The 16445-nt window shown below is 37.1% G+C and overlaps 1 protein-coding gene and 1 long non-coding RNA gene across 2 annotated transcripts in view; one reads left to right on the forward strand and one right to left on the reverse strand.

Annotated features, from left to right (window-relative positions):
- The window catches only part of LOC135210112 (vascular endothelial growth factor receptor kdr-like), a 306237-nt gene that overhangs the window by 50070 nt on the left and 239722 nt on the right, over nt 1–16445 (forward strand). The window lies entirely within an intron of this gene.
- Nucleotides 3030–4831, reverse strand: LOC135210517 (uncharacterized). The gene is made up of 3 exons (XR_010313521.1): nt 4706–4831; nt 3885–4033; nt 3030–3163 (listed from the first exon to the last, which is right to left on the reverse strand). It is a non-coding gene; the product is annotated as an uncharacterized LOC135210517 (long non-coding RNA).

Below are 16445 nucleotides of genomic sequence, written 5' to 3' on the forward strand. Positions count from 1 at the left end.
TTCTTAATAGTTGTACATTTAATTGAATTTAACACTTGTGAATTAATTTGGATTTGCTTAAAATTCTTTTCAAGTTTTATTTTTGTTTAGCACTTTTGAATTAATTTCCAAATTTTAATTATTAACACTTTTGAATTTTGATTGACTTAATTTTCTTGAATTTTGTGATAAATGAATTTTGATTTAATTTTACCTAATTAATTCAAGAATTAATTAAACTTTGCTTTGTTTTCAAGTAACAGTAATTTTCCCTGAAATTGTGAATTTCACTTATAAATTTTCAGTTTGACAATAAATTTTTGTATTTTAAAATTTTTTATAAATGTTTTCTTTTCATGCATATATTTATGATTTGCTGAGGTAGAGACATAGAGTGGTAATTGATCTGTTTTCCTTCAATTTACTTTAAGTGACTTAGAACCAGGGAAGTACTTAGACCTCTGAAATCAGGGAAATACTTAGACTTTTAAAGTTGTTGATGGATTGATGCCCTTTAATCAATTTAATTACTTACAAGATTACCTCACACCTGTTTTGGTGAACTTAGTCTGATTTTCTGCAATACAGGTAAGTTGCTTAAAGGATCACTGTTGCCTTTAGAGTATTCAGTCGTTTAGGACCTGTGATGAAGGTTCAGGTGTCTGGCTGTTGTTAGGTAACAATTAATGAATGGTAATTGCAGTAACCGTATGGCTGGCACTTCGTCACTTATAATATATATAATAATATATATATATATATAATATATAATATATTTTAATATATATTTTATATATATTAATATATATTTATATATATATATAAATATTTTCTATATTTATATATATATAAATTATAGTAATATATATATATATTATAATTACATTATAGAAATATATATATATATTTAGATATATATATAATATATATATATATAGATATATATATATCATATATATAGATATATAATATATAATATACATATATAATATATGATATATATAATAATTAATATTATAATTCTATATTCATATATATAATAAATATAATATTTATATAATAATAAATATAGAAATTACATATAATAATATAATATTATATTAAATTATATATATAATATTTAATTATAACATAATATACATTATATATATATATAGATATAATATATATAATATAATAATCATATAATATATATATATATATATATGTATATATGTGAGAGAGAGAGAGAGAGAGAGAGAGAGAGAGAGAGAGAGAGAGATAGAGAGAGAGAGAGAGAATTCAGTTGTGGTATACCGAGAATAAAAGACTAGGAAGAAAGTCTCATAATATTTTTGTTGAGCACCAAAACAATTCATCATTCCAGAGGCGAATGAAAGATTATTTAATGTCAAAAAAGGTAAATGATAAGAGGGGGGAGGGGGTGGAAGAAAGAGCAACAAACCTGAAACCAAAATTTCCTTAGATTCCTCTGAATCTCCAGACCGACATAGGATCCTGGCAGTTTCTGTAGCTACAAACGTGCATTCGGATGAATGTTGGTTCTCCTTGCGTACTGCATACGTAATCTGAGGACACTATAAAACGATGTATAGTAAGCAAACAAAAGTTCCCCCATATGTAATATGTAATGGCAGAACCATATTAGTGAACCTCTGGTTTAGGAAAACAGAATGGGGAAGGCAAGATATAAAATGAAACAGTAGAGGGGAAAGATGCCCACTTAAATCTTAAAGCTGACCAAAGCATTAATTATGGTTAATGATATTATTTAAAGAAAGGTTTTAACCAAGAAATAATGCCAGTTTTTGCCACTTAGTAAAAATGTGTGAATACCAGACACCCTCATACCTTTAGGTCACTGAATGATTGGGGGCATGGTTCACCGTTTGGGCAGGACTGATAATGCCAAGTGATGTTCTCCATAGGATACCCGACAGCATTGCAACGTAGAATTACCGTGGAATTTGGCCTCTTGATGTCGTTTATTCCCTTTATTTCGAGTTCCGTTTCACCTGTTTGGAGAAGCAGTTTGATTCAATGTCCGTCTGCAAATAATAATGTAGGCCTTATTTCTTCAGGAATTTTATCTGCACATTACTTAATATTAATGAGGCCGAGGTATTACCAAGTTTAAATTTGCAACAAATTTCCTGAGTGAAAAGAAACAAATACAGGGAAAATATGCTTTGGACTATGAAGATTTGTTTAGCAAAAAATCCCTATTCTCTAAGCTCACAAAAGGAAGCTGCCATGAAACAGAAAGGTTGAAAGTAAGGAACAGAACTTACTTTCAACATTCAGGTACAAGTGAACTTGAGCGGTTTTGACGCCGAGTGAGTGGCTCCTTGTCGATATGTTCACCGTGTGCTCGCCGAAGTCAAAAGGTGTCACCATTTCTTTCTTAAGTTCGGTTGTGCCGTCCTCGTCCTGCGTGACGTCGAACTGAGACCGGAAGGGTCATTGTAGTTTCGCGATTCAGATTGACGCTTGGAACGGAGTCCAAGGCTTCAGGAAGTTTTAGTTTTGAATTTCATACTTTAAATGGAGTTGAACTTACATCCCAAATTTACAAGTGACTTAGGCTGTAAGTTAATTTAAATGATTTATTCAGAACTTTAAGCGTCACCCGATTTCATTGTATTTTCTCTGGCAAAGCTAAGAGTAGTCAACATAATGAATATGTAGTGAATTAGGTTAATATTAACCTACGTATAGTGAATGTCATACTTTGATCAACTGTACAAAGTTGGTAACCTTATGGATGAATGCAACAGGTAAGGGATTGAAGTGGAGAATGGGACAGAAAGGAAAGAGGAGATTATGGGGAGAAAGTCATAAGAAAGAAAAAGGATGGAGAGGGGAAAATGAAGTGAAGATGAGGTCACTCTCAAGTAGGTGATCACTTACCCAGCTGCTTGTCTGAATTATGGGGAATGGAGGAAAACTTTCAACCTCAAGCTTCCAAACCAGGTGGTCCCATACTCTGAGAGTGATGTTTTGTGTGACAGGGCTGACCTTTAGGAAGGGATCTCCACTCTCTGGAAAATGGTCGTCCTTCAGTGTTGACTGTGCATTCGTATGTTCCGCTGTCCTCTAGTGTGACATTTTGGACGAGAAGGTAACTGGTATAATACATGTGCGACTGAACATGATGGTGTTCAGGTAGTGTCTCAACCGTTCTCTGCAAGAATAATATATATATATATATATATATATATATATATATATATATATATATATATATATATATATATATATGCTGTGTGAGAAGAGGAGGTAGCTCAGCATGCGCCAGTTAAATTGAGATTAGAGATAACTATGGAAGTTCAGGTGGAAATGTATAGAAGGATTGTTGAGCCAACTTCCCCTCTTGGAAGTGAATTGTGAATTGTGAAATACTGAGTATGGATGAAGAAGAGATTGAAGCTGTTTAGATGCACTGTGCCCACTAGATGTGGCATTAGAACTCAAAGGGTGAGAAATGTGGAGTTTGTTTGAAGGGGCCGAACTGATGGATGAGACCCATTTTATGTAAAGGTTTTCTGCACAATTTTTTTATGCACCGTTGAACAGTTTAAGGTATGAACGCTGATGTGACCTTGATATTGTCTTGTCTTGTCTTTGTGGGCCAATCCATGTTCGGGGAAACCGTTTAATGTTAGAAGATTTTAAAGAAAAGAAGATATGATACACATGTGGATACAATATACATACATACGAACAGTATATATATATATATATATATATATATATATATATATATATATATATATATATATATATATATAGTGTGTGTGGTGTGTGTCTGTGTGTGTAAGACCCGGACTCATCGTTGGTGAGATAGACGAAGATTAGGAGACTATATTCTTCGGTGTGAACCCTCTCTTGCTCTTGATACTCACGTTATCTTTGTTGAGCCGATTCCAGGTGAAAGTGGGTTCCGACTGGAATTTGTTATCCGGAATTTGACAGAAAAGTTTCATGCTGTAGCCCACCACTGGAAAAGTATTCTTGGTGATGCCCAACTTTGGCGGCTTCAGAGTTCCTTGCACTGAAACATTTGAGATCGAATGAAGCTTTACAGACTATTGAAAGCGCCAAATGAGCTTTCTGCAGATCTCTATATCCAAAATTTCAGTGTGGGATTGTTACATTCACAGTTTTTTTTAATGCATTTATCTGGACAGTTTATGGACTTGCAAATCATTAGAAGCTCCACCTTCCGTTACAGGATTTGAAGCGTCATCGAGGATGCACTCAATGGAAAGCCGGGAATTTAGCTTTTCATCTTTCCGTCTTCCCCGAGAATCTTTTCTTATACAACACAAGAAAACTTTGATTTTTTGGGGTCAAAGTTTTAGGAATTTTTTCGAGTGTTCCGAGTTGTCAGTTAAGCTCTTGTTTAGAAAGCTAGTTACCATTTATTTTCCCCAAAGATCGCAAAGAAGCTTTTGTGTTCTGTTTTTTATAAATTAACACAGAGATCAAAATATGTATGGAAACTAAAAGGTTTGCCACTCTTAAGCTTAACTTGGATTTACACAACACTGGTCTTGTATGTCTCATATGATATAGTACAATGGAAGAATTAATCACCGTTATTTAAAATTTTATATAGAGAACTCATTAGGTTATAACTTCTCCATGACTTCAGATTTATTATGACACACACACACACACACATGCGCAAAAGCACAGGCTAGAGAGAGAGTGAAGGCCTTACCTTCCACTTCAAAAGTCTTACTGAAGTTATGAACAGAGCACCGATACTCTCCCGAGCTGTCCTCTGTCAGGTTTCGGAGCTCATAGCCCGCCCTCGGATCCTCCAAAGGACCCCAGTGGGTCTCCTTCATAGAACAAAAACGCTGAGGTTATTGGCTGCTTTTGGAAGGTTTAGTTGAAGGTTCTAAGCTTCAAGACTGAAAATTTAGTGTCAAAAGCTAAACTATTTGAAATGAATGGTGAGAACTTGAATGTGGAAGAGCCCAGATTTAATTACCCAATTTAAAGAAACACCTTGACAATGGAGGACAAAAGCCTAGTCACAGGTTAAACGTTTTAATTAAAACTTGAAGTCTTGACATTTAAGGTAAAACTAAGATTTGAATGGTAAAGGCTTCATAGTTAAAGCCTAAAGTGTTAGTGTCTGCAAGATAAAGAGTAAATGGATGAGATGTTAAGTGTTCAAAGTTAAGGCTAGTAAATTTCAAGCTAAATGTTGGCAGTTAATTAAAGTCAACATCATTTCTAAAAGTAAATGGTCTAGCTTCAGAAACTATTACTTAAGGATGAAATATAAAAGTTAAAAGGCAAAAGTTCAAGATTCAATGAAAGGCAATGGATATAATTGCACAAGTTAGTGAGTTATGTGGTAGATATAATGTGAATGTCATAGGTTAGATATATTCATCAGTTAAAGGCTGTATAATGTACGTTCTGAGTTAAGAGTTATGCCCCGCTTATTAAAGATTAAATTTGATATGTCATGGATACTGATTTAATATTAAGGGTCTTGTTTCATAAGTTTAGGAGTGATGGCGTCCCTGGTTAGATATTGTAGGTTTTATGACAGGTTGTAATTCATAACTTAAATGTTACTGAGTGTTAGCACCACTGTTGTTCAAATGTTATAATTTATAAATTTCAGGTTGAGGGCTTTAGCTCCTGAAATAATATGTTCTGTTTCAAAATTGAATTACCGTAGTTTTCTGCAAGTTAAAATGAAGATATCTTGTAACTAAAAGTTTAAAACCTAGAAACTTTTGGATATGAGTTACAAGTTAAAATCCGTAGTTCACATTCAAGTGGGTGGATATGGGGATATATTAAATCTAATTTATACAAGAAGCGGATATAGTCTCTTGGCTGAAAATGACTGTGTTGGGTTAGTTCTTACTAATTACGCGATCAACCGAAAGTTACAGTTAAAACTCATCGAAAAACGTGGGCTGTCTGTTACGAGGTAAAGATTATTTAATGCCTTACCTCGTCACCATGTTCAACAACAACTGTAAGATTGGGCTGGGTTGGTCTACAGTCTAGTGCCACTTGGCCACCGACATTTCCTGTGATTCTGGAGCCTTGACACCGATCTGCATCCATTTCGGCAAAGCGTTCTTCATCAGCTGTAGAGAAAAGCAACTTAATTAGGATGAGAATTGTTATTGATACTGAGGATTTAAATTCTCAAGTAAGAACACATCACTGAGATTGAGATTTCATACTTGTCAATGTCGAATAACATTTTATGAAAATGAACTCTTAGAATATGGTAAACACTCATAAATTAAACAAGTTCGATATCTTTGGCAGCTGAATTTTTCGTCCAAACAATCGACTTTGATAAGTTTGTGTTGAGGGAAGCTCTGTCACTTACAAAAAAGGTAGACATAGGTGCTGGCTGGTGCCCCAGGGTCTCTCAGGCTAGTGTTCTCGTAATGGCATTGGTAATGACCCTGGCTGTTAGTGTCATTTAGCTGAAACATAATAGGCGTAATGTCATTTAGCAGTTACCTGAAAATAAATCCATAGTCACTCTTTGAACTGTACAAAATTTATTATCATTATATCAAAAACGTGCTGCCCTCAACGAGTGGTAAGCTTCTTGCCCTCAATGTTGTATATCAAACATATGTGTCTTGGATTCTTCTCATACCGTCAGTTGGGTTTGATAGGAGCCATCTATCTTCGACGCCTGGCTCTGGTTTCCCATGTCCTGGAATAAGGAGATAAGATGAGGAATGCATTCATAAACTTACTTGGGTAATAAATGAATTAGGAAGGGTATAGACAGCACCTTAGGCATATAGAAGAAGGAGACTGCCATTTTAATTAGTTATCTTATCTAGTCTGGGTCTGCTGGAAAGAAGATAAACGACGGAAAAACAGATGTGAATGGGGTAAAAGGAAGCAGGAGGAGAATTCCGGAGGTGTCCAGCGAAAGGAAAGCAGCAGTCAGTAAACATGCAGCAACTGAAGGCTAAAAACATTCGTGACGTTAACCGACTTTCCTGCAAAGTTCGGTGAAACTGAGACATTGAGTGAATAAATAAATAAAAACTTGATAAAATACGAAAGTGATTCACAAGTCAACATTGTGAACAGTAGAACAACGCCAGTGATGTTAAGAAGGTTAGTTATTAGAGTCACGATTCATTTTCCATCCACGTTAGTTGGTAGTGGTTGGTGGTGGCAGGAATATGGCAAACTTCAGCTGTCTGCGATGCCTTGCATCTGTTTAGGTCACTAGCCTCCTCTTCCTCTCAGGCCTTCTTAAAACCATGACCTCTGGGTCATAGGTCATGGAAAGAAAAACTGCTGATTCTAGGTTCCCAGTTCAACTTGCCCTATATACAGCCCTTTATTCAGTGTAAACGCCAGCCATGTGCGCTCCTTAAAGGAGAGAGAGAGAGAGGGACTCACATATTGGCAATCCTGGTACTCGTATGTCCAGACGAGAGGGTCGTCTCCCTCGCAAGTCAGTGTTACAGGTCCTCCATTTACAAGAAGTTGTTCCCCATTTAAGATCCTTGGGGGGTTGACATCCTGCCGACTGCATACCGCTGAAATGAAAAGGAGTTTTTAAAGAGTAGGTTATGTCACTTCTCGATGCAGTGAAACTGAACTGTTGTAAGTAAAGGTTGTTACTCTGCTACAGTGTGAAGCGAAAGTTATAGTTATCCAAGGCGCACTCTAGCGGCCTCAATTAAAAAAATGCTACCAAGAGGTATCTAGATGAATGACATACTACAAAGGTCCTTTATGGATTGTACCGATCAGTGTTGATGTGATCCCTTTTCATGAAATAACAGGTGAGGAATCAGGCATCTCAGTCTTACCTGTAAAACTTAACCAGAAAAGCAGAATGTAGACTTTTATTTCACACATTCTGAAGGTAGAATCCTTTCACCACACATGTAAACGTTTTGATGGCAAACCTGTAAAGGAAAGCAAGAAATATGTAGATGTGTAATTTAGTTATTTGAACATTTTGAAATTGTCCTCAAGTTGAAGACGAGTATAGCTAGTGCTACACGTTACTTGGGCGTTCATTTCGATTGTATCACAAGTTTTGAATATCATGATAGTTTTTATTTTTTGCATCTGTTCAAAATTATTTCTTTTTGTCTACTCAGCATATCTCATCAAGGCTTATAAAGAAATGGTTTGCAACTTGAGAGGGTTTAGAATAGACCAACTGTTCTTTTCTACTGTTAGTGTACATTGTTTTTAACTTATGTATCAATTTATCCAGTTACATATGTATCCCCCTCTGTATACAAATGTGTGATGATGAAAATGTCCCTCCTGTCTTTTATTAAAAACTATAAAAACAAAACATGTATTAGCAGGTTTCATGAGACTTCTTTGTAGTTGTTCCCTCGAGTTGGTGAAGGAGTAGGTTCCTTCACGTGGTAAGGGGGTAAGGGATCCTGCCTTCACTCGTGTGAAGGCTGGATCCTGAGGAATGCCTACAAACTTTCAGCAGTAACTGGTTTGGACATTTCCAATTTCATCTAATTTAACTACTAAGGTGAGTCTGAGAAGGGATCGTGGGTTAGGAAGGGTTTGCATTTTGAAGCTGATTAGTAGTTGTGGGGTTGGTTGGTGGTTGAGTCACCACCTGGTATGGTTTGGACCTGAGAGTTAGTAATGGGATCCATTCCAATTGCTATCTTGAGGTGGAAACCATCTCTCAAGTGGATTGGCCCATCGGAATCCAAGGGGTCCTGGTGGGGATTTTTTTTGGGGATGGGACTCCTGGCTTTTGTCCAGAAGCCCACTAATACATTTGGGGTGGGGAGTTGATTTCCATTAGTGGGATCAGAACTCCTATCAGGCTGATTGGCTTATACCTGGGCCACTCCAAACGTATTGGTGCTATCCATAAAAGGAAGGGTATTGGGTGGACCATGGGGAGTCAACTCTCACTAGTGCCATTGGTGGAGAATGTGAATACCTAAGTGACATGATACTTTCTTGATATAGCCAAGTAGTTATACTTGTATGGATGTACTACTGTGTGCATGAGTATATGTATGTATGTATGTACACACATATATATGTATGTATACAAGAGCATACATGTGCGAGTGTGGATGAATGAGTTTTTTTTATGTAAACCAAATATGGATTCAGACTATGTACTTAAGTCCCCTGGGAAACTGGACTCACTGGCACCGTTGATGACTTCTAGCTCAAACAAAGACCACTCTTTAAACCCCCCAGATGTCAATAATCGTAGAGTGAAGTATTTGAAAGTTATACATATGGAAAATATTCCACTTCAATGTAACTATGAGGATATCTCGAGCTCTTTGAATATCTTTGGTACTATAGCTGATTTTCGAATGAACTTTAAATGACACAGAAGGAAAATGGGAAGTTTGGATAACATTTGATAAACATGAAGATACTTTTAAAGCAACCTGCAGTTCTGATAATTTAAAAGCATGCAACTCGTTAGTTAAAGGAGCCTTGACCGATAAAGCCCCAAGAAACCTAGACATTTATGAACCTGCGGAATTGAATCCAATCAACTCCAATAGTTGTATCGCTGGCAAAATAAGAGTCCCCCAACCTCCTAAATGGCTGGTAGTAAAAGCCAAGCAGGAGAATTTCAACTATTATAAGTTTAGTAGGTACCTTCAGCTAAAAGTAGGTGGCATAATGAGTGGTGATATTACTAGATTTGGTAAGAGCTCTGTGCTAATTCATGGAAAATCTAAAACTCAGTCACATATGCTAATAATGATGAGAGTTGAAAACAATGATATGATAGAGAAAATTAGTCCTCACCTAAATTTTTGCTATGGAAGAGGTGTTGTTTTTGATAAAGACTTGTATGAGTTTACCGAAGAAGAAATTTTAGATATGTGTCCACCAACTGTATGGAAAGTGAAAAAGGCCCCAAATGGCAATATGATGATTTTTACTTTTGAGGACAGTAATGTACTATCTCATATAGTAATAGAAAATGAAAGAGTGCGAATTAGACCCTTTTATTCAAAAGCATTACAGTGTTTTAATTGCTTTAAATTTGGACATCCATCATAAGCTTGTAAAAATAATATGTGACAATTGCTCTGCCCTAGAACATGGCCCATGCTCAGGTACACCTAAATGTATTAATTGTCAGTTAGGCCACAAATCAGTTGATAAAATATGTGAAGAATTTAAACTTGAAACAGCAGCAGTTAATAAAGCATATACAGAACACATCAGTATTGGACATGCAAAACGACTCTTGGGAAGAGCCAAGAGTTACTCTAAAGCTCTTATTACCACAAGAGCCCCACTTCAGTCTGTTACTCCTTCCTCATCCTCAATGAAGGATGCCTCTGCCCCTGTGGTCCAACATTCCACCACTAGGGCTCCACTCCAATCTGCTGATTCTTCCTCATCCTGAATGAAGGATGATTCGACTCCTTTGTTCTGACATATTGGGCTTAGTGCTCAGCCTAGTAAGATTAGAGCACAAACGACCAAGACAAATATTGAAAACATTACATGTAATAAACAGGATATCTCTCTCAAACCTCCCTCTACTCCTCCTTTTGTATTATCTCAGACGGAATCTCTGCCTGATTGAAGAGAGTAAGAACACCCTCATCCTCTCCTCCATTACCTCCAACAAAGGATAAAAACAAATTCAACGAGCAAGCTGGCGAAGGAAAACACTCATTATCCAAAGCTTACAAGCAAAGCTTCCCATCCACTAAGCATTCAAAATTGACTTTGAATAGAGGACTACCCTCCAAAACATAGACAACTTCTCTTCAATTTTACAATGGAATTGTCAGGGACTTCGTGCAAAATATGAGGAACTTGAAGTCTTATTCTATGAATACTCCCCTATTGCTGTATGTTTACAAGCAACAATGCTGGATTTCTACACACCTTGCAAAAGAGATTATATATCATATAGAACACAATATAATTTGGAAGTGGGAAGACATGGAGGTTGCCTTATATACTTGGGTTGTCTGTATTATAAGGTTCTCAAGGAGCTGCGGTCGCAAGAAATGCTGTTATGCGGGATCCAGCAACACTGGCGTGTAGGTTGGTCCCCCCTCTCCCAGTCCCCCCACCCCGGTGAGCTGATAGAGATGGAGTCTCCACTCGCTTATCCCGCCTGGTGCGAATTACGCTCTGTGATTCATTTTTGTGTGCAAAAAACACTGCACTGGTGGACATTCTTTCCCAACTGTGTGAAGTCTACGGAGAAAAGTGTATGAGTGTACAACACGTGCGCAAATGGTGCAGAGAATTCAAAGACAGACGTACAGACGTCCCTAATGCATTTTAGACCCGGAGAGGAGCTGACAGAAGAGGTTTTAAGCTACCTTTGCGGAGTGGCAGGACAGTTCTACGATTCAGGCATAAAGAAGATGATACACCGCATGCAAAAATGCATTGATCTCAACGACGATTATGTCGAAAAATAGGAAAAAGTCTAAGCTTTCCAAAAATGTATTATTTAATGCCAGTAATCATGTTTTTCATCATGAAAAATCTTTGGGAACCTTCTTTTACGGACAACCCTCGTATGTTCACAGGGATCTTCCTCATTTTCCAATCTCTCTAAATACACCTTTACAGGCTGCTGCAGTCCAAATTCACTTAAGACGAAAATACACAGAGTGTTCCCTTTATCTTCCACCAAACAATCCCATCACTCAAAAAGAGCTGATTGCTTTACTTCATCAGCTTCAGCGACCATTTCGTCTTATGGGAGACTTAAATGGCAGACATCCTTTATGGGGAGATGAAAAATGAAAAATGAAAAAGGTAATATTATAGCTTCCATAATAGAAAATGAAGATTTAGGACTTTTAAATACTGGAGAACCCACTCATTATCATATCCAGACAGATACAGTCTCATGCTTAGACCTTACAATATCTAGTTCCAATTGCACGATGGATTTCAGATGGAAGACGAATGATGACTGGCAAAGCAGTGACCATGCTCCCATAATAATAAATTCCAATGATGACCCACCAGTTCAAAGATCCCCACGGTGGAATATTGATAAAGCAGATTGGAATAAATTTAAAGAGTTAAGCGAAATAGAAAGTGATGCAAATGACTTCCCAACAGCAGATGATGCAATAGATTTATTAAATGGGACATTCCATACAGCAGGTATACATTCTATGCCAAAAACTACAGGTCTTTTTAGGCGACGCCCAGTCTCGTGGTGGTCTGAAGAGCTCACACTGTTACACCAAGTCACAAGAACATCACTTACGCGTTATCGTAGAACCGAACCATAGCAAATATGATACTATAAAAACAGAATAGAGCCCGTTTTCGAAAGGCAATGAAAACTGCCAGAAGGCAGTCATGGGCATCATTTGTATCCTCCATTAACCGCCGAACACCTACCTGCAGTATATGGAAGAAAATAAAAAAAGATTGCCAGGAAATTTACTCCCAATCCTCCCCCGGTACTTTAAGTTAATAATGACCTCATCGCCAATGCAAAAGACGTAAGCGATAAACTTGCCGATCATTTTGCTCAAGTTTAAAAAAAATATGATAGTTCTCTGGATATCTATATAGAAGAAGAGAAGAACAACTGCCATTAGACTCTTCCACAGATAGGGTTGAGCCATATAATATACCCTTTACAGAAAGGGAATTTGATGCTGCCCTAGCCAGCAGCACTAACACTGCCCCTGGTCCGGATGAAATTCCCTATGAAATGTTTAGGCATATTTAAAGAAAATACAAAACTCTTCATAATAAGTATAATTATGAAGAGTTTCATGCCATAATTAATAGATTATGGCATGAAAGTAGCTACCTAACCATATGGGAATTGGCTTGCGTTTTACCTTTTGTTGAACCAGGCAAAGGCCCTTTTTCAGTGGCTAGCTATCAACCAATAGCACTAACTTGCTGTTTATGCAGGTTAATAAAAAAAATGGTGAATACAATGGTCTGGTATTTGGAACGTAATGATATGTTTTTTCACCCTCACAATGTGGGTTTTTAGAAAAATACACTCGGTCAGTAAATGTCCTACTGACAGCGGGAAACCTCCATATGTGAAGCATTTGCCTACAAGCAGCACCATATAACCTTTTTTTTTATATTGTTTTTTTTTTTTTTATATTGAGAAAGCTTATGATACTGCGTGGAGGCATGGCATTTCTTAAGACAATTCATAATTCTGGTCTATGAAGAAATTACCCGTATTTCATTAAAGCATTCTTGAAATGTAGACATTTTCAAGTTAAAGTGGGCAGCACATTATCAGGTAGAAAGATGCCAAGAAGAGGGTGTCCCACAAGGGAGTGTGCTTAGTGTCACACTTTTGCCTCAGCAATAAATGGTGTCGCGTCTGTTACACCCAAGGATGTATTGAGTACCCTATTTGTAGACGATCTTTCAATATCTGTTGCTGCATCACGAATGTCTGTTGCAGAAAGAAAATTACAGTTGACAATAAATAAGATAGTAAACTGGGCAGAACACCAAGGATTTAAAATATCAGCTAGTAAGACTACTGTCATGCATTTTTGCCACATTCGGGGAGTACACCCCCGACCCAGACCTTTATCTGTATGACCACAGAATACCCTGTGTCGAAGAGGTACGCTTCTAGGCCTCATATTCGACAGAAAACTCAATTGGCTTCCCATCTGAAACATATTAAAACCAAATGCCTTGAAGCTTCAAGTATTTTGAAAGTATTATCTAACAGTAACTGGGGTGCAGACAGGCAGACAATTATAAAACACTGCACAAATAACATTATTATTTCAAAGTTACTTTATGGATGTGAAATATATTCTTCTGTATCATCTAATCATCTTGCTATCTTAGATTCAGTACATCAATGCTGGTATGGCGCTTGCCACGGGTGCCTTCTGATATTCTCCCATCTTAAGTATATTAAATGATGCGGGAGAAACCCCACTAGAGTTATATCGCCAGTCATCAATTATCAGGTATTGGTTTAGGGTTCAGAGAATCCCCAACTCTGAAGCCTTTGAAGCATCAAATAGAAATTCTTTCAACAATTTTTATGAAAATCATCCAAGGTTTCCTAAGCCTTTTAGTTTTAGAGTAAAAAAAGGTCTTGGAAACAATGAATATGTTAAGAAATCCTGTATTGTCCAGTTACTTTACCAAACTACCACCCCAGCATGAAAAATTAAACCTTATAAAAGTCTTGTAAATATTTTAAAGGTGTTTTTTTTAAAAAAGAGAGAAATCAGAAACAGATATTAGAGCATTATTTTTAGAACATACTGCAGAGCACTCAGCTCTACATTTGTTTTTTTTACCGATGGCTCCAAAACGGATGAGGGTGTCGTATACGGAGTTTTTTAGTGATGATTTTAGCCGCAGAGGAATTTTAAGAGTATTGGAACATATTCCAACTCTCCAGAATTCCACTAATATCACCATCTTTTGTGATTCCAAAAGTGTATTACAGGCACTTGAAATTTTTAATACTGATCATCCAATTACATTGAAAATCTCACAGTGGGTATTATTACATCAACGTAGTGGGGTTTCTATATCGTTTTGCTGGGTCCCAGTGCACGTAAATATATATGGAAATGAAAAAGCAGACCAACTTGCTAAATCAGCAGCAACCAATATGATACCAAGACCAATTGGTGTACCATATAGAGACTTTTTACCTCATGTATCAAAGTTCATTGCAAGATTATGGGAACAGCAATGGAACGAAGTAGGACCAAATAAAATGAAAGAGTTTGCCACACATACACACCCTTGGAAATATAAATCTATGCCCAGGAAATGGGAAGTAGCGATATGCCGCCTCCGTATAGGACATTCAAGATTAACTCATGGGTATCTCATGAGCGGTGAATTCCAACCTTACTGTGACGACTGCCTTGTTCTGATGACTATTAATCATTTGCTATTTGAATGTCCTAGTCATCGGGAACTGAGAGAGTAGCACTTTAAAGACAAAAGAGATAGAGATGGTAATTACATTTTGGCAAAGATATTGGGTGAAGAAGCGCAGGATGATTATGAGTGTGTTGAGTTTTATAAAGAAGTTGATGTTTTTAAAGAAATTTAGGTATTTCACTTTGTGTATATGTGTAGCTTTTAGCTTTGGTTTTTTAATATGTATGTGCGAAAACGAGAGTAAATGTATTTATTGCCTGTTTGTGTTCTAGTATGAATGCCTCTGCTTCTGTGCAGTTTTATTATTTTAATTTAATTTTAATTTTTTGTTTGTTATACTGCATGACCTATTTGGTCCCAGTTTGTGGCCTTTGGCCTAGACCTTATATTTTATTCAATCCTTCGGGCCATCCCTATGAGAGCTGAGAGTCAGCTTAATGGGCTGGTTAAACTATTTTTATAATAATAATAATAATTTAGCTTTTGTACTGTTTAGCGTTTAAGTAGTGGCTTTGTGCTAGCTGAAGAGCAATAACCAATGTAGAATTTTAAGAGTTTTTATGATGTGTGTGTGTGTATTTTCCCAGAATTGGTTGCCCAAATGGATTCATTCGGCGTCAATGATCCTGTAGTCACGACGCCAGATAATTATTAATTATTCATTCATTCATTCTTTGTAGTTGTGTGGGGGGCGGCTGATATTGGGGCAGAGTTCTGCACAACTGGTTCAGCCAATAAAGATGGATATAGCAGTGACCACTCTCGTTGAGCTTTCATCTGGTGCCTCCCCTGTTGGTGCAGACTGCCCCAAAAATTCTTAGAAGATGTGAAAGTTGAGAGGAAACGTGACCGAGAGGAATGTCATGATGTGCGTCAGGTAAATGAAGACTATTAAAGATTAGTTCGAAGTCGGGACTGCCAATGAAGAAAGGCTGTGGGAATAACAGAAGCAATAAGTAATTATAATTTGTCTCAATCTCCCTCACTGCTATGGAGTGACTGAAGCGGAAAGCTTGCTGTATGGTTGCCTGAGATATACGTAGATAAGGTGACACAGCATCCATCAATTAGAGTTCGTTTTTCTTATTTTTCTTGAGGAAGAAGTTCAAGGGTCCACAGATTAGGCCTCATTGCACTGCCTACCAATACTGCTGCAAAGCATCCTGACGGTTTGCTATCGAATTAGTTGTGTTGAATTAGAAACAGGTCACTCTTTGGAAGGTTCTAGTCTAAGGGTCATTTAGACGTGAAAAACCCACTCACTGGGACGTTTTGACTTCATAGCCATAACCAGGGTTCGTAATAATCTACTACATTGGCAGAGTTGTTTTCAAGGACGTACTTTTTCGAGGAATGAACTGCACGATGGAAGGGGTGGCATCCTAGGCATTTGTCTCAATATTACTATAATTGGTATTCGGGTAATGGTCTGCGTCTCGAGAGGTTGGCCCAAGTCGGGAAATTGGGCCACGATGTCCCACAGTTAATTCTTAACATTCTATTCTTTTTCACAAAAATAAACACTTCTCTCTCTCTCTCTCTCTCTCTCTCTCTCTCTCTCT

This window comes from Macrobrachium nipponense, chromosome 39 (assembly GCF_015104395.2).
Source record: "Macrobrachium nipponense isolate FS-2020 chromosome 39, ASM1510439v2, whole genome shotgun sequence".
Classification (NCBI taxonomy): Eukaryota; Metazoa; Arthropoda; class Malacostraca; order Decapoda; family Palaemonidae; genus Macrobrachium; species Macrobrachium nipponense.